This window comes from Colobus angolensis, unplaced genomic scaffold (genome assembly GCF_000951035.1).
Source record: "Colobus angolensis palliatus isolate OR3802 unplaced genomic scaffold, Cang.pa_1.0 Scaffold251, whole genome shotgun sequence".
Taxonomy (NCBI): Eukaryota; Metazoa; Chordata; class Mammalia; order Primates; family Cercopithecidae; genus Colobus; species Colobus angolensis.
The window spans coordinates 2,008,128-2,034,236 of NW_012115722.1; positions in this window are offsets into that span (position 1 = coordinate 2,008,128).

Genomic DNA, 26,109 nt, shown 5'->3' on the forward strand with positions numbered 1-26,109 from the left:
CACTTGAACTTTATTGCCTCTGTAAAGACTCTATCTCCACATAAAGTCATGCTCTGCGGTAGCAGGGATTAGGACTTCAACATATGAATTTTGGGAAGACACAAGTCAACCCATCACAGTGCTCATGTGACACAGTTCTGACCAATGAGGCGTAAGGGGGATGATGTGTCTGGAGGGGTTTTCCTGCCCTGGTTATAGAGAGAGATGCAGAAAGAAAGGGCCTGTTCTATTCCTGCCTTGGAGGTTGTAATGTTGGGTTGTAACACCTGGGGTTGTAGCAGCCATCTTGTGATCATGAGGTAATAAGCTGAAGGTTGAAAATCTACACATGAAAGATAGTGGAATGAAAGAATGGAAAAAATGAAAAGAATATGGATTCCCTGAGGTAGTGGTGAATCAACTCAGGAATACTTACCTCCAAACTTAAATCTGTGAGATAATTGAATGCTTTGTTGTTTAAACTACTGTTATTTGTTGCTCTTCCTCCTTGAGGCAGAACTCTGTCCAGATCCAATAAAATCCTCAGCAGCTTATGTTACCATGCTTACAGATTATTAATTTATCCAAGGTGTAAATATCTGATATCAAAGTCGATGACAAAATTTCAAGATTATCCCATTGGGTTATTTCTTCTACCTTGTCTAATATGCAAATCTCTGTGACAACTGAATCAGTGGCAGAATAGACTTATGACTAGAATCTCCCTTGCATTAGATCCTTCCATCCCTGGAAAGCACAACCCGTGTCTTGGCCACTTTTCTCACCCTTTAGCAGAGACGTGGAAGATACAGACACAAAGTCCCAAAGGAAGTGCGGGTATGAGGCAGGAACATAAGGCAGCCACCTTCCAAATTAGGCTTTCTTCTTCTTTTATGCTTTACTTAATTTTAATTATTTATTCAAATTATTATACTTTCCTATAGGGAAGACCTGATCAAAGTTCATTGTTGAATCAAGGAAGAAAGAGATGAATAAAAGGATTAAAATCATTCTGGGGATAGTAAAGCATCCAACTCCTAGGGTGTTATGAAGATTAAATTAATGAATACGTGTAAAGTGCTCAGTGCAGTGCTGGGCACATAGCAATGCCATGCCAACACTGCTATGTAAGTATTAACAATGAATGTGCAGTTTATCAGCTTATCATGCTGTTGATTGCTTATATGCTTAAGGGATGGCCAAGACATTTCCATCTGGTAATTCATGATAGCCAAGAATAGTGGTTCCCAAATTTGGCATGTGTCAGAATCAGCACAAGCCGGGGTGCTGCTCAGGGCTACTGAATCAGAACTTGGAGGCTTAGGGCTCCAAAACTCTACATTTATTTTTTTAGATTGCTCCCCACGTGATTCTGATGAAGCCAGCCTTAAACTGTATTCAGTGGCTCATTTTTGCTTACTGGGTCTTACCTGTAGTGCCAGTGGGCCAGGCATCATGGAAAACACTGTAAAAATCATTTAACCTCAGGCCCTTATTTTGTAAATGGGAAGACTGAAGGCCAGAGACGGTGAATGGCTTACTGAAGTTTCACAGTAGCAGAGATGGGGCTAAGCTTCTTACCCCCAACCTTCCTTTTGAACTTCTTTTTCAGCCTTTTATCCCCTACTAAGCTATATGCTTATAAATGGCAGGGTGAGTCTCTTTTTTTTTAGACGGAGTCTCACTCTGTCACCCAGGCTGGAGTGCAGTGACGCTATCTCCACTCAGTGTAACCTCTACCTCCCAGGTTCAAGTGGTTCAAGTGATTCTCCTGCCTCAGCCTCCCAAGTAGCTGGGATTACAAGCCTGCATCACCACACCCAGAATTTTTTTTGTTTTTTTAAGGAGAGATGGGGCTTCATCTTGATGGCCAGGCTGGTCTCAAACTCCTGAACTTAGGTGATCCATCTGCCTCAGCCTCCCAAATTGCTGGGACTACAGGTGTGAGCCACCATGCCCTGCCACTTCTCATCTTTGTATTTCTTCTGCTAACATGGTGTCCAAAACAGAGCAGGACTCTAACACATGTTTGATGGTGAACAAACTGTGTTGAAACCATCTTCTTCTAGTGTTCTGAGTCATCCACCCAGAAGAGCTCAGTTGGTGGCAAGTGGGGAGTTACATCCTCTGCACCAATGGGGAATCTGCTGGGGGCTCAGGCAGACAGGGAAAAGGGAAAGTTGGACCCTCTGTAAGGTGCAGACTGATCGCTCATGGCTTTAGGGATTGTCATCAATGGAAATTTTTCCTTTAGACTCCTACCTACAACCTCATCTTGGCCAAGATGCTTTCAGTTTAAGGTTATAGAAAACAGTTTGAGCTTACTTTAGTAGTAAGAAGGATTTATTGAAAGGAGAGTGGCATATCTCATGGAGCATATCTCAAGGCCCTCAGGGTAGACCAAGTCCAGGAATTGGAAAACCATTGTGGTATCAGGCAGCCTCTTCTCCTCTTCTCACATCTCTATTCTTTCTCTGCTTCTCCAGCTGCAGAGTCCAACATGATCAGGTCATAACTCCTAAGATTTCCCATTCTCTGCAAATTCTTTAGTTCTAGGCATAGGCAGAGCTTATCTCTAGCTGCCTCTTGGTCACAGTTCCAGATTTTTGGGAAAGGTGATCTATTTGGCCCAAGTAGGACCAAGTGTTCTTATATGGTTGAATTAACCATGGTCAGGGACTCAGAGGTCACACAATACCAATATGAATGTTAGGATAGCTATGATCAAAGTACAGTTTTTGTAGATAGCAGGGTGTGTATGTGTTGTGAGTTGGTAGCTCTCTAAACAGTATCCATAAAGGGTGTGTTTATTAACTTTACTATGAAAACAACCCCCACATCTTAATGACTTACAACAGCAAACATTTATATCTCATTTTACATGCTATGTACAGCAGCTCTGTGCCATGTGCCTTCTTAGCCAGGACTCAGGTAGAACCTAATAATTTGGGAAATACTTTTCTATCATAAAGAGAAAAGAACAAGAGGCAGGGCCAAAGTGTGTACTTGCTTCAGAACTTCTCCTTGGATGTGGCCTGGCTCATGTCTGCTCACAGTTCATTGCAAAACAGTTCCATGGCCAAGCCTGACAATGGGACAAGAAGTGCCCACCACCTTCCAGCAAGACTCTAGAAGTCACTTGCCAAAGGGCAGGCAGTGAGGGTCTTGTAACAGGGAAGGACACAGGCAAATGTGAACAATTCCCGAGCCCGCCACAACAGGGTTTAATGATGGCAGCAATAACTGACCTTTAATAAAGGCTTAAAATGTGCTAGGCACTGGGCTAAGAGCTTTATGCAAATTTCCTCATTTAATTATCCCAATAATCTTGTGAGATAACCACTATTATCCTCATGTTACAGATGAGAAAATTGAAGCTTAGAGAGGTTAAACAGCTTGTCCTCTGCTACATAGCCTGTAAGTGGGATTTCCAGGATTCATACCAAGGTACCCCAGGGAATGCCACTTCTATCAGTTTCCTACAGCTGTTGTAACAAATTTCCACAAATGTAGTGCATTAAAACAACACAATCTGTTATCTTACAGCTCTGTAGGACAGAAGTCTAGCCCTGGTCTCACCAGGCTAAAAGGAAGTTGTCAGCAAAAGATGTATTCCTTTCTGGAGCTTCCAGGGCGCATCTGTTTCCTTGACTTTTCTATTTCTTGATGCATGGCCCCTTCCTCTGTCTTCAAAATCAGCAATGGTGGATTGAGCCCTTCTCACGTAATATCAGTCCAACCCTGCTTTGGTATCATATCTTCTCTGACTCTCTCTCTTGCCTCCTTCTTCCACTTTTAAGGACCCCTATGATTACAGGGGACCCATCCAAATAATATAGAATAATTTATCCATATCTAGGTCCTTCATCACATCTGTGAAGTCCCTTTTGTCTTGTAAGGGAACATATTTATAGGTTCTCAGGATTAGGATGTGGACACCTCTGGGGGACCATTATTCTGCCTACACATCCTTCTGTTTTTGGTGATGTGCGTGGCCTCCAAGAAACTCCTGAAAAAAGGGCAAATATAACCAAAGCCCCTGCCACTCTTGTACCCTGGTTTTTCGGTGAATCAAGATCAGTGGTAGTTATGAACAAATTAGGAAGGAGAGAAAATAATTCAGCGGATAAATTTAGAGCTCCAAGTTTATCATCTATTTGTTAGTTGTGAACGAAAGAGCCTACTGCTGGCTCTTAAAGTAGAAAAACTAAAGAATTTCATTACCAGTGTTCCTGGCATGATGCCATAATTAATATATGGTAACAATATTACTAAGAACAAAAACATACAATTATCCCTTTTAAAATGTCAACATGAAAAGTAAATGTAATAAAAGATAGGCTTGGGAACATATATAACAAAGATTATCTTGAATAATGAAATTATTTATGATCAAACATTTTTACTTAATTTCAGTTCAATTCTAAAATAGTCACAGTAATGTCATGATTAAATATTAATGCTAACAGAAACAACCTAATTGGGAGGTTATTAAAGCTTCAAATTAAGTTTCTTTTTCTTTTCCTAACCAAAAACTTCTGCCTAGAAGGACATCAGGGGAATTCCAGCACATGTGTTTGGTTAACATTGATTTGCTGCACTGAGAGAGGGGCTACATCAGAAGAGATTCACTCTGAATTTCTAGGCAATATTTAATAAGACACTTTCTGTCTCTTCTTTGAGTAATTAGAGGGGTGGCTGCTGCTCTGGCCTTTATTGGTGTAGAGCTGGCTGACTACTTGGGACATTACAAGTTATACCTTGCTCCCTAGTAAACCACCCGAAAATTCGGAAGAACCATTTTATCGTGGACAGTTCAGCAACTGGGGCTAAGCTTCTTCTGGCCTCATCTGGAGTCACTTTTGGTTGCTCCATTGGAGCTGGCTGAGTAAGATGACCTAACTCACATGTCTGATGGTTGGTGTTGGCTGTCACCTGGGTGACTTGTCTCCAAAATGCTAGCCTGGGCTTTTTTACATGGTGGCTGGATTCCAAAAACAACAAAGGAGAGAGAGTAAGCCCCAATTTGCATGTGCCATTCAAACTTCTCCCTGTGGGATGTTTACTGAAGTCTCATTGGCTAGAGGAAGTCACAGGACTGAGATGCCAGTCACTGTGGGAGGGAACTATACACAGAAATAGATACAAGGAGGCAGGATTCATGGGGGCCATATTGTATGCATCTTTCACACCAGGGATTACCTAGCACACAGTTTAGCATTCTATAGTGAAAAGGACACAGGAATGGGGAATATGAAATTTTTACCCTATGTGTCCTGATGGGGTGGTTGTCCTCAAGAAGCGGGCCACACCTGTTTCAGTCCTTCAATGGCAAATTCCCTGTAAAAGTTCCTCTTGGTTTCTCAAATGCTTTGGGTAGAAATGAAGAGCAGGTATGTAGTGACATAAATTCTTTACTTCTCATCACAATCTGAGAAACATGTAATGTTCATTTCATTTGACCTTATCCTATACTGAGCAGCCCCCCGAGAGTCTATGTCATTCTCTTACAGTGGCAGAGCCCAGATTCAAATTATGCTTCTTCACAAAGAAGTGCATGCATTTCTGTGCATCCAGGTGCACTTTTACAGATGTTCTCACTACTTATGCTATTAATTACTAAAAGAGACTTGTTGGAATCTCCACCTATAATTGTGAATTTGTCTATTTCTCTTTTTAGTTCTGTCACTTCCTGCTTCACATATTTTGAAGTTCTGTTATTGGGCATATACATTTAGGAGTGTTAGATTTTCTTGGCGACTGACTTTTTTAAATCATTAGCTATTATAATGTCTGTAATAATACTAGATATATCATTAGAAATTCCTGGTATGTTCTAAAGTCTACTTAGTCTGATACTAATAAAATTATTGAAGCTTTCATTTGATTAGTGTTTTTTTTTTTTTTTTTTTTTGACAGAGTCTTACTCTGTCGTCCAGGCTGGAGTGCAGTGGCACGATCTCAGCTCATTGCAAGCTCTGCCTCCTGGGTTCACACCATTCCCCTGCCTCAGCCTCCTGAGTAGCTGGGGCTACAGGTGCCCGTCACCACACCTGGATAATTTTTTTGTATTTTTAGTAGAGGCGGGGTTTTATGTGTTAGCCAGGATGGTCTCGATCTCCTGACCTCATGATCCACCCATCTCGGCCTCCCAAAGTGCTGGGATTACAGGAGTGAGCCACCGAGCTTGGCCTGATTAGTGTTTTATGATATATTTTCCCTATGCTTTTAACCTATCATGTTCATTTTCTCTGGCTGCTTTTGAGGTCTTTTTTATTTAATCCTTGGCTTTCAGTAATTTATACAATGTTTGGTGCAGTTTTCTTGATGTTCATTCTGTGTCTGTTCATGAACTTCCTGAATCTGTGGGTTTGTAGACCTCTGGATGAATTTTCTGTCTTTGTCAACCATTTTAGTTTTAAACTGAGTGATGGCCGACAAACAAGTCGTAAACAAGTTTTGAATTTGTCAAGACAAAAATATTAATTGACCAATTCTAGTTGGGTCAGAAATAACCAGTTTGATATAATCCAGGAAGGCTTCAACTGATCTAAGGATAAAAAATATGTCAGGAGTCAGGATATCTGTTCTTGCTTTACATCTGACATTAATGTGCTGTGTAAACTTGAGAAAGTCAGTTTACCTTCAATGCTTCAGTTTATCTGTCTTGAAAATGAGGGGTTTGGGTCCTTTGAAGCTCCTTCCGACTGCTGCATTTCAGTATTCTATAACTTAATGCAGCTTTCTCAAAAAATGCTCCAGAAAACACAAGTCTTATGTAATGATTTGAAGAAAAAGGGCCTTTCTGTTCAAAAACATCTGGGAAAATTTGCAAACTATTATATTTCTTAAAGTGCAAAATGACACTAAATAAATACATGTAATTGCTTTTCTTTTTAACAAATGAATTTAAATTTTTAAAAATAGGTTTAGGGCATACAAGTATAGTTTCGTTACATGGATATATTGTGTAGTGGTGAGGTCTGGGCTTTTGGTGTACCCATGTATTAGTCTGTTCTCATGCTGCTATAAAGAAATATCAAAGACTGGGTAATTTATAAAGGGAAGAGGCTTAATTGATTCACAGTTCCCACAGCTCGGGGGCCTCAGAAAACTTACAATTATGGCATAAAGGGGAGCAAACATGCCCTTCTTCACTTTGCAGCAGAAGAGAAAAGTGGTGAGTGAAAGGAAAAGCCACTCATAAAAGCATCAGATCTCATGAGAACTAACTCCCTATCATGAGAACAGCACTGGGAAAACTACCCCCATGATTCAATTATCTCCAGTTGGTCCCGCCTTTGACATGTGGGGATTATTACAATTCAAGGTGAGATTTGGGCAGGGGCTGGGGGGGCGCCCAAACCATGTAATTCTATTCCTGGCCCCTCCCAAATCTCATGTCTTCACATTTCCAAACACAATAATGCCCTTCCAACAGTCCCCCAAAGTCTTAACTCATTCCAGCATTAACCCAAAAGTCCAAGTCCAAAGTCTCATTGAGACAAGGCAGGTCCCTTTCATCTATGAGCCTGTCAAATCAAAAACAAGTTATTCACTTCCTAGATACAATATGCACACAGGCATTGGGTAAATACACCTGTTTCAAATAAGAGGAATTGACCAAAACAAAGGGGCTACAGGCCCCATGCAAGTCTGAAATTCAATAAGGCAGTCGTTAAAACTTAAAGTTCCAAAATGATCTCTTTTGACTCCACGTCTCACATCCAGGTCACGCTGATGCAAGAGGTGGGCTCACATGGCCTTGGGCAGCTCTGCCCCTGGGGCTTTGCAGGGTACAGCCCCACTCCTGGCTGCCTTCACGGGCTAGCGTTGAATGTCTGTGGCTTTTCCAGGTGCATGGTGAAAGCTGTTGTTGGATCTACCGTTCTAAGGTCTGGTGGACGGTGGCCCTTTTCTCACAGTTCTACTAGGCAGTGCCCCAGTGGGGACTCTGTCTGGGGACTCCAACTCCACATTTCCCTTCTGCACTGCCCTAGCAGAGGTTCTCATGAAGGCTCTGGCCCTGCAGCTTGGACACCCAGGCATTTCCACACATGCTCTGAAATCTAGGTGGAGGTTCCCAAATCTCAATTCTTGATTTCTGTGCATCCACAGGCACAACACCACATGGAAGCTGCCAAGATTTGGGGCTTGCACCCTCTGAAGCAACAGCCTGAGCTGTACCTTGGCCCCTTTTAGCTACGACTGGAGCTGAAGCAGCTGGGATGCAGGGCACCATGTCCCAAGGCTGCATGGAGCAGGGAGGTCCTGGGCGTGGACCAGGAAACTACTTTTCCTGCCTAGGCTTCTGGGCTTGTGATAGGAGGGGCTGCTGCAAAGGTCTCTGACATGCCCTGGAGACATTTTCCCTATTGTTTTGGTGATTAACACTCAGCTCCTCGTTATTTATGCAAATTTCTGCAGCTGACTTGAATTTCTCTGCAGAAAATGGGTTTTTCTTTTCTATGGCCTCATCAGGCTGGAAGTTTTCCACACTTTTATGCTCTGCCTCCTTCTGAACGTTTGCTGCTTAGAAATTTCTTCCACCAGATGCCCTAAATCCTCTCTCTCAAGTTCAAAGTTCCATAGATCTCTAGGGCAGGGGCAAAATGCCACCAGTCTCTTTGCTAAAGCATAGCAAGAGTCACCTTTACTCCAGTTCCTCATCTCCATCTGAGACCACCTCAGCCTGAACTTCATCGTCCATATCACTATTAGCATTTTCGTCAAAGCCATTCAACAAGTCTCTAGGAAGTTCCAGACTTAGCCACATCTTTCTGTCTTCTTCTGAGGCCTCCAAACCATTCCAACCTCTGACTGTTACCCAGTTCCAAGGTTGCTTCCACATTTTCGCGTATCTTTACAGCAGCACCCCACTACCCAGTACCAATTTACTGTATTAGTCCATTCTCAAGCTGCTATGAAGAAAAACTTGAGACTGGGCATTTTATAAAGGAAAAAGGCTTAATTGACTTACAGTTCTGCATGGCTAGTGAGGCCTCAGGAAGCTTACAATCACGGTGGAAAGGAAAGCAAACACATCCTTCCTTACATGGCAATAGGAGAGAAAAGTGCCGAGCAAAGGGGGAAGGAAGCCCGTTATAAAACCATCAGATCTCGTGAGAACTAACTCACTATCATGAGAACAGCGTGAGGGAAACTGCCCCCATGATTCAATGATCTCCACCTGGTCCTGCCCTTGACACATGGGGATTATTACAATTCAAGGTGAGATTTGGGTGGGGACACAGAGCCAAGCTGTATCAACCTGTCACTGGAATGGTGTACATTGTACCCAACAGATAATTCTCCATCCCTCGCCTTCCAGCTACCCTCGTATCTTTTGGATTCTCCAGTGTCTATTACTCCACTCTCTGGGTCCATGTGTATCCATCGTTTAGCTCCCACTTATAAGTGAGACATACCATTATTTTATGCTCCACTAGGAAAGACAAACCACTGCCAACTGAACCAAGAAACAACTCTTTCTTAACACTTGGAATTTTGATTTTATACTTATTGTAAATTTTGTAATCTTTGTGTAGACTTAGATTTTTATCACAGTCGCTCTTGTGCATACTTAAAGGAGAAAATTAAAGCAAGTGAAATTGTTTAGATTTCCTTAAATTTCATGTGAGTTCAATTCTTGAGCATCATTGCTTGATTCTGAGTCATTGATGTTTATGTTTTCCCACATGATAGCTTCCTGTATGTCATCAAGGATTTGCGTAATAAAACATTTCTCAAAAACATGCTCCACTATTGTCTCTGGGGTTTCCTTCGAAGTCACTGACGCCCACAGTGCAAGTTTCAACGCATGTTCAGACACAGCTGTTTTCTGGCCAATTACAATTGCAATATACATTCTGATTTTGGAAATGTTAAAATGCAAAAAAAAAAAAAGGCACTTTGGAGTGAAAGAAGTATGACATAATCCCTTCTTAGATATACATAATGCATGATGCATATTTTAGGCTTTGATATACCTTATTTAACTGTGTTTATCTCAATGTTTCCCAGACTTAACTGATCCTGGAATCTAGGCCCATTTCTAATATTATCAGAATCCTGACAATAGTATAAATGGAGGCCCATTCACCATGTAGCTAAAATAGTTATAAATGAAGCTAACAAACTATTAAGCAAAATATGCTAAATAAAGGCATGGAATCAACCCAGATGCCCATCAATGGTGGACTAGATAAAGAAAATGTGCATATACACCAAGGAATACTATGCAGCCATAAAGAAGAATGAAATCCTGTCATTTGCAGCAGCAGGGGTGCAGCTGGAGGCCATTATCCTAAGTGAATTAACACAGGAACAGAAAACCAAATACCACATGTTCTCACTTATAAGTGAGAGTCAAACATTGGATACTCATAGACATAAAGATGGGAGAAATAGACAGTGGGGACTACTAGAGGGGAGAGGTAGGGAATTGAGGCAAAGGTTGGAAAACTGCCTATTGGGTAATATGCTCACTACCTGCAAGATGGGATCAGTTGTACCCCAAAGCTCAGCATCATGCAACACATCCAGGTAAGAAAAGTGTACATATACACCCTGAATCTAAAATATAACTTTAAATTATTAAAAAAACTAAAAAACATGTGAAATCCTTCTATGTTGATAAATATATCTTCCTAACCTGTAAAGCCAGGTTTGAATTTAGAGTTCTTGAATGCCTTAGACTTCTGCATTGGGGAAACTATTTCTTGGCCCCCAGTGTGGTCTGTCTTTCGTCTCATATCACCTTGGTTGTATTTATTTCTACAAGAAGCCTCTGGAATAAATATGTGGACACTCCAGTCACACATCCATATGTGAGCTTCTTCCACAGGAGATTGAGGGCTATTTAGGTATGCAAAGTGTGGGTTAGAAGAAGCGGTGTGTGGGTTCTGAGCACACATGTCCCCTTCTTTCCTTTCTCACTCTCACCTATCCTCAACATTTTTAAAAACCTCTCCTTTAGTTGATTAATGACATCCAATTTTGATATAACACCTTTCCTGCCTCCAAGGGGATTCATATTCTTTCCTCTCTGTAACATTCTTATGAGGAACTGGGGGCAGTAATTAGTATCTTCTTTTAAGAATTGAGGAAACAGTAACACGGAGTAGTAAAATGCCTGGTTCATGTCACTGAGAAAAGTTGCCACGTTGGATGAGACATCCTGAGTCTTATCACGGGCCAAGAAAATGACCCGTCCCCAAGCATCCTGCCATCCACTCAGGCCCTGAAGATTGATGGCATTGTTAACCCTTGAAGTCCGCCACCCAAGAGAAGATATCAGTTAGGTCTTACCTGTTAAAAGCATGATTGCACGTAATAATGAATTTCTGTGACAAGTCCCTGATTGTAAGGTGTGGACAGGGAAATGTTGCATTGTCAAATGGTGCAGTGGTTAGAGGTCAAAGACAAGCAAGGACCTAAAAAAAAATATGAGTAGATCAGCAAAATCTCCTAACTTAAGTGCTCTCTGACCAAATCTATTGTGCAACAACCTTGATGTAAATTTAAGTTAAGTGAAGGGAGTATGTTTTATCATCTGCGACAGTCTCTTGGCCCTCTGAGATGTGTGAAAAGTTGGGCTCTACCAGGAGATGAAATGCTGCCTAGGTGGACTAGTGCCACTCTGCAGAGCATGGCCTAGCATTGTGTGTGTGTGTGTGTGTGTGTGTATGTGTGTGTGTGTGTGTGTGTTCTCTCAACAGGTGTCAACAATAAGCACCTTATTTACAAGTGCAAATACCCTCTCTCGTTTCAAGGGAAGCTCTTAATTCTATCAAATTCCTTCCTCTTTTCTAGAACTCTGTGCTCAGATATATCTTCTAGATGAGAAGCAGAAGTCAGTCTTTGGACACCAACTTGCAATTCTCGTTCTCTGTTTAGAGTTTGACCATGAGGGTGAACATTCCCAGGCTACACTCCCTGCTGTGTTCATTTAGATTGACAACACTTGGAAAGCCCTTCCATTTATCAAAAGATTTGGAAAGCAAGATTCCCCTTTCAGGGGCTTTATGTGCCTTCCACTGCAGCTCTGTAGTTGAGGCCAGCTCCTCTCACCCCCATTGCAACAGGAGACTGAAGAATGCTAATTTCTTTTCTGTGTGGTACTTAAAATTCTAACTCTGAGCCAGTCCACATCACAACCAGACTAGTTATTAGACTGGTGTGAGTAACACCCAGGTTTCATCATATCTCTGTGAACGGTGGTGTATTAATTAGGGTCTCTAACACTGTTGTGAGAATTCTAAAGCACAATTAGTATTAATAGCTGCTCTAATTGACAAAAGCACTTTTGTTGCTTCTCTAAAATGCCTGTTCCTTCCATTGAAAGCCACAACACATGTATGTGTAATCAGGGGACAGAGGACTAGTGTAATTAGAGCGGCAGGTTACAGGTCTAGCTTTCAAATTATGACCTAGAGTTAACACTGACTTTATCCCTGAGTCCCTAATCTAGAATTATTATTTGCATGACTGTAACCTTCCTTAAGATTATGTAGATGTTCTATAGGACTGATATTTAATTTAAATATCTGTCAAATATCAAAGAGCTAGAAGAGAGGTCAGAATGCAGTTTGTGCTTATGAAGAGGTAGGTGGCCAAGGCCAGAGGTGTTATTTATCGTTTGATTTTGACACCAGTTTTATGAATAGTAATAAGAATGTTACTCCCAGGGAAACACCATTCATGAGGAAAAGTCGATAGTAAGCACATGCTTGATGTTGCAGGAGTCCCTGTTTTTTCCTTTCACCTTACGAAATAATGAGTTAGTGGTCGTTTTCCTTTATGACCCAGCTGTATTCAAATGCCCAGTGAAATGATTTCACGATTTCACATCCTTGTTGTTGTTGAGTTCGTGTCTTTTTGTGTGTGAGTAAAAAGAAAATGAAGAGGGAGAAATGGGGAGGATAAATCATCAGCCTTGCAAAACATGACCTTGGGAAATGTTGAATGTAGAAAAGCATTCCCAGTTTTTTCTTGAACACTGACTCTCAATTTCTATCTTCCCTTCTTTCCCCATGTTTCATAGTACTAGCCCCTGTTTGGTTTTTTCTTATGATTGTTGGGCAAAATAAATCTCTTTTGGGGTCTCTGTAGAGTGACACATGGTTTGGGGAGAAAGAGGAGGCTCGACTCATCTTGAAAAATAACTTTTCTTCTCTTGGTCTCAGTTTTCTTGCCTGTAAAATGAAGAAATTATTCTATTCTGAATTTTAAGCCTCCAATCCCCACTGCTTCATTCTATGATTTATATAATTATGCTTTTGAGATAAATAAATGTTTTGTCCTATCTGAATAAAATATCATTTCTTAGAAAGGAAGGAAGATAGAGAAGTTTCGGAAAAATATGAGAATTAAAGTCAAGTATGGAGACTGTAGGATAGGAATGATGGAAAACTCATTGCGCACACACTGGGATAGAGGATAAAAAGACATCTGTAAGGAGCAACATTTCATTTTGGGCAGTAATGCTTTGCTAGTACTCTGGACAACCTATCAGCCCAAGGGTTTTTTACTGCTCAAGTGAGTTCACAGGATCTAGTCACACAGACTGCTTTGTGATTTTTAAGACAACTGGGGAAGATAGCAAAGAAAGTGTGAGTGACATCCCAAATGAGTACAGCAGTCCTTAGCAATCCTTACTAAATAGTTTCAGCTATCTGCCTTCCAGGCTTGTGATAGGATTGCACTTCCTGTGCCCTAATGGTTGGATGGGGCCAGGCAACAGTACAGCTTGATGAGTGGTGAGTGAAAGTAATATTTGTCTTTTCCAGGCTGACATATTTTGCTGCTGGTGCAAAACTGTCCAGTTTCTTTTCCTCTGGCATGGTGACTGGCAAGATTTGGGGTGGTGGCTGTTCCATCTGCCTGCATCTCTGAGTGACTCAAGTGAACTGAGCTCCTCTACCGACCTGGGATGGATGTGTATTATGAGTAACGATATCTGCTGCTTTAAGTCTCTGAGCTTTTGGAATTGTTTCCAGAACATATTCTGGCCTGTTCTGATGGACATAGTTTGTTTGAGATCTAGTTTGATGCACGAATGACAGAGACTGTTCTGGCTACAGATGCATTTGAGGCTTTGTGGGAAATGAGTTCATTCTATGGTGATTATATCTAGAAACTAACAGAAAGCAGTGGAATCTGGCTGGGTGTGGTGGCTCACGCCTGTAATCCCAGCACTTTGGGATGCTGAGGTGGGCAAATTGCCTGAGCTCAGGAGTTCAAAATCACCCTGGGCAGTATGGTGAAACCCCCTAAAATACAAATATTAGCCAGGCATGGTGGCACACTTCTGTAATCCCAGCTGCTCGGGAGGCTGAGGTGGAAGAATCACTTGAGTCTGGGAGGCGGAGGTTGCAGTGAGCCTTAATCGCGCCATTGAACTCCAGCCTGGGCTCCGTTTCAAAATAAAATAAATAAATAAATAAAATTTTTAAAAAAGCAATGGAATGGTGCTCAAGTCAGGTCATTTGGACAATATGACCCCAAAGACCTTTCCATTGAGGTAGGGACAAACATCTGCAGCTTATACATAAAAGCCCGATTATGTAACTGCCCCTGTTTCAATGCTAGTGAGTGGTTCTAGCTCACATCTCTTCAGAGTGTGTAAGCGTGCTGATCTGGGATTAATTCTGTCTCTCATGGTCTTTTTAAATGTAGTCTTTTTTTTTAACTTAGTTATCATTTATTTCACTCAGTCATTTCTTTTTTAAATAGTATAATTTCAACTTTTATTTTAGATTCAGGGGGCACGGCACAAGTGCAGGTTTGTTACTTGCGTATGTTGCATGGCGTGGAGGTTTGGGGTACGACTGATCCCATCACCCAGGTAGTGAACATAATACTCAATAGTTAGTTTTTCACCCTTGTCTCCCCTCCCTGCCCCAAGTAGTCCCCAGCATCTATTGTTTCCCTCTTTATGTCCTTGAGTACCCAATGTTTAGCTTCCACTTATAAGTGAGAACATTCAGTATTTGGTTTTCTGCTTTGTTAATTCACTTAGGATAATGGCCTCTATCTGCATCTACATTGCTACAAAGGACACAATTTTGTTCTTTTTGATGGCGGCGTGATATTATATCTCATGACCTTTTTGATGATGGGAAAAATCTTTACCTCCTTCTTAGAAAGTGCTGGTATTTGGGCCCAAAAACTAACCTTTTGGCAAAATGTTGCCAAAGTCTCTTCCCTGGGAAAACAAAAAATGCCCGAAAAACCCATTGTGAGTTGGAGAGCGCCTCAGAGACCCTCACATCTACTAACTGTGGTTAGTCTACATTTCTTTACGTGTATTCCCACCAGGCTCCAAAACAGGGCTGGGATTTTTGGACTTGGAAAGAATTTCAAAAAGGCCTAACTCTTAAGGCTGGGGTTAAGCACTAAAGGTGTAAGGCAAAAACTTAGTATATAATCAAAATTCTCCTTTTTATGGTATTTTATATGCACCATTATATTATATTTAAATACAGCAAATGTAGTTGGAGGTATATAGTCTCAGCCCCTAGTAAGTCCAGCACTGCCATTTCCCCTGGTGTTGGAATCATGGACTCCTGAGTTGAATAAATCTTGAGTTTCTTGAGAAAGAGTTGCTTACATGTGGAGATTGTATCATATTAAACATTTTTTTCTCCCCCTGAGCATATTCAGTTGACTTTGTGAAAGCTACATGTTTGTTTGTGGGGATTCTACTACCCTACCTAGAGTGTATGACCAACAGTAGTGTAAGAGAAACTTAATTTAGTATCCGATGTGGACTAGCAAAAGAAATTTTCAAATTCTTGGCATTCTCTAGTGGACTTCTGCTCGTCTTAGATATCCCTTAAGGTCACCGGAGCAACAACTCTAACGAACTGTTCTGGTGGTGGATTTTCAAAAAATAGTGTGGAATCCAGCTCCTTGTTAAGTGAAAGTGATTAGAAAGGATTTCAAGTATGCAGTCCATGACTGCTGAAAGTGGCAGATGGTGTGAGCTAGTACATTATGTCAAGGAATCCATGTGCATTTTTGCAACCATTTACAACTCTTGGTACATACTAATACTCCCAAATGCTGTCATCACAGGAGCCTGGCCAGCTGACCCTTGTCAAATGTGCCATTTCTTTTTTGTTTTCAAAAGGCTTCATTTCAGTTGCATTTTCCTGTCCTCTCCTAGGAGAAACTTGTTCAGAGATTTTGTTAAGAATTCAAGGCTTTCAAAACGAGTCTCTAAGAGTCGCTTGTTTTATCCGTGTTCTTATTTGTCTGGGATGGATGTTGGGACTGAAAGATATTTTTTCCCCTGTTGTGGGGTAGCTCCCTCCTCTGTGTGATAACATCTGAGGGAAGACAGAAGCAACATGGATTCACAAATTTCAGCTCATTGACCCTACACCAACTGGAGTAGTGGGAAGTGCAAACCTTGGTTAGACCAGGTAGTTCAAATCAAACTTCCTGAATTAGGCAGTTTCTTATGCCTCCATTTGCAAAATGCCTAAGAATATGTAAAAATCTTTCAGCCCAAGTCTGACATCTAGCTCATCTCTTCCTTCCCATAAAGCTGTACTCCAACCTGCACTCACATATCTGCCAAACGCATCATTTTCACTCTTCCCCAGACCCTCATGTCTATTACAGGGAGAATTTGGTCTTGGAGTCTGGATGTAATTCAGTATAAAAGAGAAAAATTTTGAGAACTGATAGACATCATGAGGAAAGTCGTAAGAGCTCAGTTCCAGGTCCTTCAAGCTTAGCAATGGAGGAAAAGGCGCTTTTGTAACCTCGACCAACTCTTGTTTCTAAAATTCACTATGCTTTTGGAGTCAGTTACTAACTATGGCCATCCAAGCCTCAATGAGCAAAATTCTCCTCTCTTAATGCTCTGCTACTCATAATTTGCATACTTATATTTGAATACATTGTTCCCCATAGTACAGGGAGGCCAGTTGGGAACATTTAAATAGAACCTTATGACAGACAATGAAGACCAAGGAAGATGAGTGGGTGAAATGAGGTGGATGATGAGCAATTACTTAATTGGTACAATATACATTATTTGGGTGATGGATACTCTAAAAGCCCTGACTTGACCACTGTGTAATCTATGCATGTAACAAAATTGTACTTGTATCCCCAACATTTATGCAATTAAAAAAATAACACCTTACTAAAGGCTTAGGAATAGCAACAGGGACACAGACACATAGAGACAAATAGCAGGTGACTCGAGGAGAGTGCTTATAAGGGTTATCACAGTCATTTTTATTCCACTCATATTTATTGAGCACCTTGTATGTTCCAGGCACCATGTTATACACTATAGATGGAGAAGAGGACAATGGATATTTAGTCTCTGCCCTCATGGGGCTTTTAGTGTAGAGTGGAGATGCTCCATTTATGAAAGCAGAGACGAGGAGTACCCAATTCAGCCCTGGGGAGTAGGGGAGGAAAATCATTCTGGAAGAAGCAGCAATTGTCTAGGTTTGGTTGCAGTAGGTGTGAATGTATGGAGCATTGGTCTAGGAAGGGGTGGAGCAGACAATGCTCTAGGCAGAGGGGGTAGCATATGCAAAGGTACAGACATGAGTACACGGCTCGTTTGGGCACATTTAATTGCACAGTGGCCTGAGCATAGCATGAGAGGTGATTATGGGGGAAAAGAAAAGGGGCTGGGTCCCAGTCTGTTGCCTTTCTGTCTGGCTTCTGGCCCTCATCCATACTGTGTTTCCCTGCCCATCTGGGAGTATCTCTGGCAAATCTAAATGCCCTAGAATGTCGGTGCAAGAGGGTCACTCCTCAGAGAAAAAGCCTGCTTTCCAAATCTGGTTTTCTATTTGAGGAGCCACCTCTCCTCCAGATGATTGACACTGAGTTTGGCCAACCCACTCAGAGAAGAACCATCCTAACCCCAAGCAAGTGAACAAGAGGACTTCAACCTAAAACTCAACATCTGTGCAAGGAAGATTCAGTAATGATGATTGTTTAAAGACAGTCACTTAGCACAAAGCTCTCGTGACTTTGAATCCTCAGTTGCCTGGTGGCCAGACTGATGTCCCATATGCAAGGAAAAGCAAGACTTAGAGCCACATTGGACTGACCTTATACATGGCAAGAACACAACTGTTGGGGAAATACACTAATGTGTCTGAAAGTTGGAGACACGGGAGAAGAGAATCCTAATGGGTGAAAGTGTCTCCTTCACCCAAAGGAAAGAAATGTCCTTGGAGTTGCCCACCCTGCGAAGTAGTTAATCCTGCTGTAGTAGGTTGAATGATGGCTGTCAGAAGGTATCAAGTCCAAATCACTGGAATTTGTAAATATGACCTTATTTGGAAAAAGAGACTTTGCAGATGTAACTAGGTTATGGATTTTGTAATGAGGAGATGACTCTGTGGTATCCGGTAGGCCCTAAATGCCATCACAAGTGTCCTCATAAGAGACAGACAGGTGGTGTGACTGAGGAGGCAGAGACTGGAGTTATGTGAACACAAGACCAGGAACTCCTAGAGCCCTCAGAAGCTGGGGAGGCCAGGAGCAGAAACTACCCTGGAGCCTCTGGAGGGAGCTTGGCTCTGCTAACACCTTAATTTCAGACTTCTGTTTTTCGGAGCATGAGAGAATATATTTCTGTTGTTTTAAGCCATCAAATTTGTGGTGATTTGTTGTGGCAGGCACAGGACATGAATACACTGGAGCAGAAAATAAGGAAGCACAGAGACTACAGTAAGATATTTATGTATGTGTGTATGCCTATGTGTATGTATGTGTATATGAGTATATATATGCATGGATGTGTGCACACACATAAGTGCAAGTGTATATTTGTGTAGCTGCATGTATGTGTGTATGTATATGTGTATATGCACACATGCATGTATGCATATGCACATGTGCATGCATGTGTATGTATGCATGTATGTAAATGCATGTGTATATGTGTGTGTATATACATGTGTGTGTGTGTAGGTATCTATGTATGTACGTGTTTTTGTTAACGGAAGTGGGAGTTGGGCAGCCACTAGACCAACTCTTTGGACATAAAAAGAGCCTGCTCCATCCGCAAAGTTGGTAGGAAGAGCTGGCCCTTGTCTTGGCACAATGTGAGGGGCTGATGCTGGTCTTTTTCCTGATCCAGACATCTGACAAATCTGTGTGCCTTGGGTGGAAATGGTTACCTGTGTGTGAATTACACAGACCTATGGCTGTAAGCTGTAAGTTGTAGGCCCAGGCCGTTTTGCTGCAGGGCTTCCTTGAATGGAGCTGCCCTTTCTCATACTTGAGGAGCCACTGGGGCCTGGGCCATGCAGTAGCCATGGTTGCTCTAGCTGTGCTTGGGGTACGAGTGGGGCACTTGCCATGGTAGGCAGTCTCCGGGCATTTCTCTGGACTTGAGCTATTTGGGTTCTAACTGAGGGACCACTTTGGCCATGGGAATGAGACATGCCCCTGTGCCACCAAGAGCAGAAGATAAAATTTTCATACCTCAGGGTTACATTTGAACTTGGAAGGTGAAAGGTGGCAACAGGTAACATCTGGGAGGCTGATCACAGGACGGGTCAGCAGCCTTGGGGATCACTCACGATATTTGAGGAGAAACCTCCAGGAAAAGACTAGACTTCTGATAACTTAGGGATGGGGGCTTGAATTTATTAAAATTTGAAGAGTAAAAGAAATCTAATTCGGCAGGTCCTGGGTCCTTCTACCTTTCTCCCTAGCCTCCTAGCATGTTCAGAACTCATTCTCATGTCGTTCTCCTCAGGGTCACCTCATTTCAACAGTAGGAGTCAAAAGTCTCTGGAAACATGTATATATCTATTTAAGAAACTTGTCATGGTTAAGACTGGCCAGCCCAGACATTGTGAAATGTACCAATGGCTGACCCTTCTGTGGCTGTGTCTTGGGACCGTGACAACAAGATGATACCTGGTGGATGGAAGTGGTGTTTTTCTCTGAAAGAAATGAATAGTCCTACTGTCAATCATCCAGGGAAGTGATTAATCATGCGGCAGAGAGTGAGGAAGCTTTGTATGCCATGCTGGTCAATGAAGGGTGTGAAGTTATACTGCTTGTCATGGCTGTAATGTTCTAATTGTGCTACCTGGAGCAAGATCCTATGGGAAATGGATCAAGATAGTGAAATTTAGATGGAGAGAGAGAAGGAAGTCAGCTGGTGAGAGGATAGAGCCCTGAGAAGTTGAGACAGGTCTTATCTCTTAAGGGAAAAGCAAGATAGAACCAGAAAGTCCAGGCTACAAATAGTACCAGCTTCTCCACTTTGCTGCAGGCCAGCCGTGGCAATCAGCAGATAAGCACCTGAGCATCTGTTCCATGGATCCTGTTAGATTATTTGTTCCATAGCTCACACCTTCACCAGTCATTTATAATGGCAGGGGAAACTGGCAGCAGCTTCTTATCTGGTTTCACTTGGGAAAGGAACAAAGTACAAAGCAAACGGGGTTCATTGGAAAAGCAGATCATCTTTCTCTCTCTATCCTCTAGCAAGTCTGGACTCCACTCTTGAGTGTTCACTGCCTGTATTACTCAGAAGTGAGTAAGGTGGCTGTCCATGCATTAAGCTTTCAGCCTTCCTGGAAAGCCCTGCTCTAAGCAAAGATATCCTCTTCATTTCCTCCTACCTAGAATTCCCACATTATTTCTATGGGTAAGACATTACACTTCCAAGAATCCCCTATAAAAATGTAAATATCCACAAATAGTTAATACAATAAGCTATTAATGGAGTGCTGAGAATTAGTTTAACCATGAGTTTCCTCAAATGCACTGTGCATACCCCTTCTGGTACAGGAGATGGTTTTGGTGGTACCTGCACTCTTGGATCTGGTATTCTTTTTATTTTACATTTTTATATGTTCAATCACCTTCTTTCTGTGGGCCTGTTTATGAATGTTACAGATATACAATTTCTCTTAAATAAACTCATTTAGTTTTAAAAAAGGCAACTTGAAGAAAAATATTACGTATATGGTAAGATAGACATACAGGGATGTGGAAAACACCCTGAATGGCTAATTTGGGAAACAGTGTTTTAACAATGTATCTTATGTCTGGATAGATGGAAAGGCCTCCTAATGAAGGTGAGTGAGGCACAGGGAAGGTTGTGAGCTCTCAGCATTGACTAGGATGGGCATTGGGAGAACTGGGCAGAGTGCATGGAAAGGAGACTCGTTCACCATGGGGACCTGGTGGACAAGGGTGAGGCCTCAGCCCTTGCTCTGGCTCTGCCATGACTAGCCACCAAGGCCCTAAGTGCCTTTTGTTTCACTCCCCTCCCAAGAGCAAGAGCCCAGAGCACTGGGCTGGGCAAGGCAGTGTTTGCATGCAGGCTTCCTCTTTAGGAATCTAAAATTAAGCATCAACATCAATAGATCATCCCATGGATGATCCCCAGAAGGGGAACCTGGCAATGCCAGATGATGCTGAAGGTTAATGCTGAGGTCAGACATCAGGGAATGGACAAGTCTCCAAGACCAGGGCTGGAAAATTTCCCAAAGGTTTTGGGATGTGATCAAAGGTAGATTATTTGTTCCATAGCTCACACCTTCACCAGTCATTTGCAATGGCAGGGGAAACTGGCAGCAGCTTCTTATCTGGTTTATCTTATCACCTTGGCCTCAGCTATGGCCTGGGAGGGCACATGAGTTGGCTCTGCTGATTCTAGAGATGAGGGATCCTGGGCTTGTGGTTTTAAAGAGAAAAGTGCTGAAGTTTCTCCCATGCCAAGAGGCCAGCTGCGTGAGGGTAGACAGGCTCGTCTTGCTCACCACAGTCTTCCCAAACCTGTGGGCACTTAATCAGAGCCCAATAAGCATTTTCTGAATGAATGAAGGAAGGAAGGAATGTTGGTTGAACTAAGCCTGAGTCAGATGATCTTGAGAAGCTATTTCCTAAGAGTCCATGTTTTTCATTCATAAAATAAAACCATACTGCCAGCGAAATCATACTTTCAGTTTGGTTTGCCTTATAAGGTTTTTATGAAATCAAATCAACAGAGTTGACAATGATAGCTTCTTTTCTGAGTGTTTACTATGTGCAAGGTATTGTAACAAGAACTTTCCATGCATTAATCTGTCCCAATACCAGTACTTTCTTCAGGACAGTAACAACATTTACGGAACCCAGTGCAAAATGAAAATGCAAGTGTCTTTGTTCAAAAATCCTTCAGAATTTCAAGGTGGTTATGGCAGAGCACTAAAGCAAGTGCAAAACCCTTCTTAAGCGTGGGACCCTCTGCAGCTACAAAGGTTACACGCCCATGGAGCTGGCCCTAAAGATTGTTCTTTATTTGCGGATGGTGTAACTAAGGCATAAGGAAGTTCACCTTCCTGGGCCAGGTGTGGTGGGTCATGCCTGTAATCCCAGCATTTTGGGAGGCTGAGGTGGGTGGATCACCTGATGTCAGGAGTTCGAGACCAGGTTGGCTAACATGGTGAAACCCCGTCTCTACTAAAAATACAAAAATTAGCTGGGTGTGATGGCATGCACCTGTAATCCCAGCTACTCAGGAGGCTGAGGCAGGCGAATCACTTGAACCCAGGAGGTGGAGGTTGTAGTGAGCCAAGATTGTGCCATTGCACTCCAGCCTGGGTGACAAGAGTAAAACTCTGTCTCAAAAAAAAAAAAGTTTACCTTCCTTTAAGACCAGTGGTTACCAAGAGGCACAGGCAAGATTCATTACCTGGCAGTTTGAATCCAGAGCCCATGTTCCTTGCCACGAGCCTGTAACACTTTTCTAGGGAGGCCATGTATACAGAAAATAGTGTTGCATAAATGTAAAGGGTTATTATTTTTTTCACCAGGGAGACGGGGAATGCCTTATGAGTGAAGACCAAAGAGGCCGCAGCAACGAGCAAATTTCTGAAAGCCACTTTCTCTCAGAAGCATTAGTTGCCACCAGCAGGCTGGGACTGAAGGGATTCCTCATTTTCACACCAAACACTCTTTCCTCCACCATCTTCCACCCTCATTTAGGGACCATAAACATTGTGACAGGTACTGATTGGTTTGAGGCCATCAACATGAGTTTACAAAAGGGGAGGTCATGCCTAATCAGCATGATTAATATAGCCTGTGAAGTGTCTCCAAGCTGCGCCCATAGCAAGCAAGAAGCTAGAATCTGCCTGGACTGGGAGGAGACTCTTACAGGAGGCAGGCAAAGCGGTGGAGATGAATCTGGGAACTGACAGTGAAATATCGACCTGGAGGACAAAACCAGTGTGTCAAAGACTCCTGTGAGTCCAGAGACAGAAGCCCTGATTTGTCCCTTTGCAGAGAATTCTTAGAGTCTCTCGCCCCGCCAGCTTCCAGGGGAACTGAGCCTGGCCCTAGGACTGCCCCCAAAGGCCTTGCTTCTGTGCTGGTACCCCTGACCCCTCACTTTTACCTCTGGTTTGGGAAACGGGGCACTGTCTCTAGGGAAATCAAATCCCGAGTGCAGTTACAGCTGATTTTAGAACCTAATGCCTATGAAAGAGGTACACCAGGACCTCTTTTTAATTCCCTGGCCACAAACAACTCTATTAGCCCAAATTAAAGCCATAGAGGTTTAGTATTACAGCATAACGAAGCTGACCCTATATGCAGTCAGTGAGCTTTAGAATTCTTCACCTCTCCCCATTCACTGCTAGGGATTTGATAGCCGTCTTGAAGGGCAAGGAAGCACAATAGAGAGACGTCTGCATCTAGACCAGGAAGCAGCAAACTTTTTCAGTAAAAGGCCAGATAGTAAACATTTTAGGCTTTGAGGGTCATATGGCCTCTGTTGCATGCTGTGGTGGTGGGATATAAGATATGTAAATGAGGGGGTCTATATTCCAATAAAATGATTTACAAAAACAGGTGGTGGGTTGAATTTGGCCTATGGGCCATAGTTTGTTGACCCTTGATATAGACTTCTTTCGTAGATCTTAAATCTGAATGTGCCTGAAGATTACTGTGGAGGGATAGGTTATGAGACAATGTGCTTTACAGGGGTTTCTAAAGATGATTCTGATTATACATAATTTTGGAAAGGCTTGGTCCCAACCCTGGCTTATGGTGATTTTTAAGAAAATGTCTGAGTGTCAAATTTGCGAAAAGGAGAGTTGGGTACCATAGAGGTTAGGTAATTTGGAAGTGACGGAGTTGGGATTTAAACTCTTATCAGTCTGTTTTTAGAGTTGTGTCTCACAGTCATCTTGAATTGACTGACAGAGAAATAACTCGTCTTTCAGGACAGTGCCTCACACCACATACTGCTCAGTTAGGTACTTACCAGGCTTTTTGGGCAATTATAATATAATTATGAAAAAGGAATAAGAAGGAACATCTACTGGTTGGTTGCAGTGGCTCGTGCCTGTAATCCCAACACTTTGAGAGGATGACATGTGAGGATTGCTTAAGGTCAGGAGTTTGAGACCAGCCTGGACAACATAGCGAGACCCCATATCTAAAATATGAAAAATTAGCTGTGCATGGTGGTGTGCGCCTGTAGTTCCAGCTATTGGAAGGCTGAGGCTGGAGGATTGCTTGAGCCTAGGAGTTCAAGGCTGCTGAGCTGTGATCACGCCACTGCACACCAGCCTGGGTGACAGAAAGAGACTTTAACTCTAAAAATAGATAAATAAAAAAGATGGGCAGTTACTAAGGAAGAGTACAAAAGGCACTATCAGAGCCCATGTTCCAATTAGTTCCTGTCTTCCCTTCATCCCCTCTTTCCCCACCTCCCTGCAATATAAATCCTTTGAAATATAATAATGCTTTCATTGGACCTGGACATTTTTATTAAATGTCAGGATAATATTTGGCCAAAGTCATGGGACTCACATTTCTTGACAAAGTATGATGTCATTTAGAAGTTCACATTCTTGACATTGTTTCAAAAGTCCTGTTAAAAAAGCCAAATATGTTTTTATGGGCTCTCACAGCAGGGAGGCAGCCATGGTAATGCATGGCCATATCAATTAGAAGTGGATTAATTAAGCAATAAGACAGGAGCAGCAGTGCATTTCGGAGAGGTTATTGCATGGCTCATAGAGTGCTGCTGAGGCATCCAGCCAAGAGTCGAGTGACTTCCACTGGCCAAGGCATTTCAGCCATCCAAGACGTGTAATGCTCTCCCAGAAACAGTATCCTCTGCCATCCATTTTCACTGTGAGAAATAAAAAGACCCTCTTATTAACTAGGTGTTATTAGGCATGGGCAAATTGACAGCCATTTCATTATTTCATAATTATGATTAATGGCCTTCCCAATGAAGTCATCGTCTGCGATCCCAAAGCCAATCGGTCCCTTTTGGGACAAGTGTCACCAAGTCATGGTTAATGTTCCTAGAAGCGTGGAACACATAGAATTTTATAAACCCTGGGGAGGGGGAGTGAGTCTTAATTGCCTTTGGAGACTGTTTGCACAGGAAGTGGGCCTCTTCTAGGGGAAACTCATCTCTAAAGAGGCCTGGGGTGGAGGTGGGGGTAATGCATGAACACGATATGGGAGGAGCAGTGGCAAGAAGGGAAGAGCCAGGCGGTAATTGTCGCAGCTTTCGAGCCATATTTTCTCCCTGCTAAGCACGTTCACGTGGGATTTTCATTTGAATCTCTTCAACAATTTCCTGCAGTGGTGTTGTTCTATGACTATAGATGATAAAACAGACTCAGGAAGGTGAGGAACTGGCTTAAGGTCATCAAGCTATTATGTGGCAGGGTTGGCATTCCAGCTCAGGGCTCTGGACTAGTGCCCATCATGTTCTGTGGGTAGGACTCTCTGGACTGGGGTGACGACCATGGGATGCTGGCAAATTCACCCATTTGATTAACAGGAAATCACTGTACACTTTTTTTTTTCTCTAGGTATTCCAGAAATACAAAGATGAAAAATCAGATAACAGATAGTGATATGGGCTGAGTTGTGTCCCTCCTAAAATTCATAAATCTTAATTTAGGGCCTCTAAACAGGGGATTCCAGTAAAATGAGGCTATATGGATGGACCCTAATCCAATACGACTGGTGTCCTTATAAGAAAAGGGGACTAGGATGCAGAAATCACAGAGGGAAGAACATGTCAGGGCACAGGGAGAAGACAGCCGTCCACCCTGCAAGGAGAGAGGCCTTGGAAGGAACTAACCCTGCAGATTAATCTTG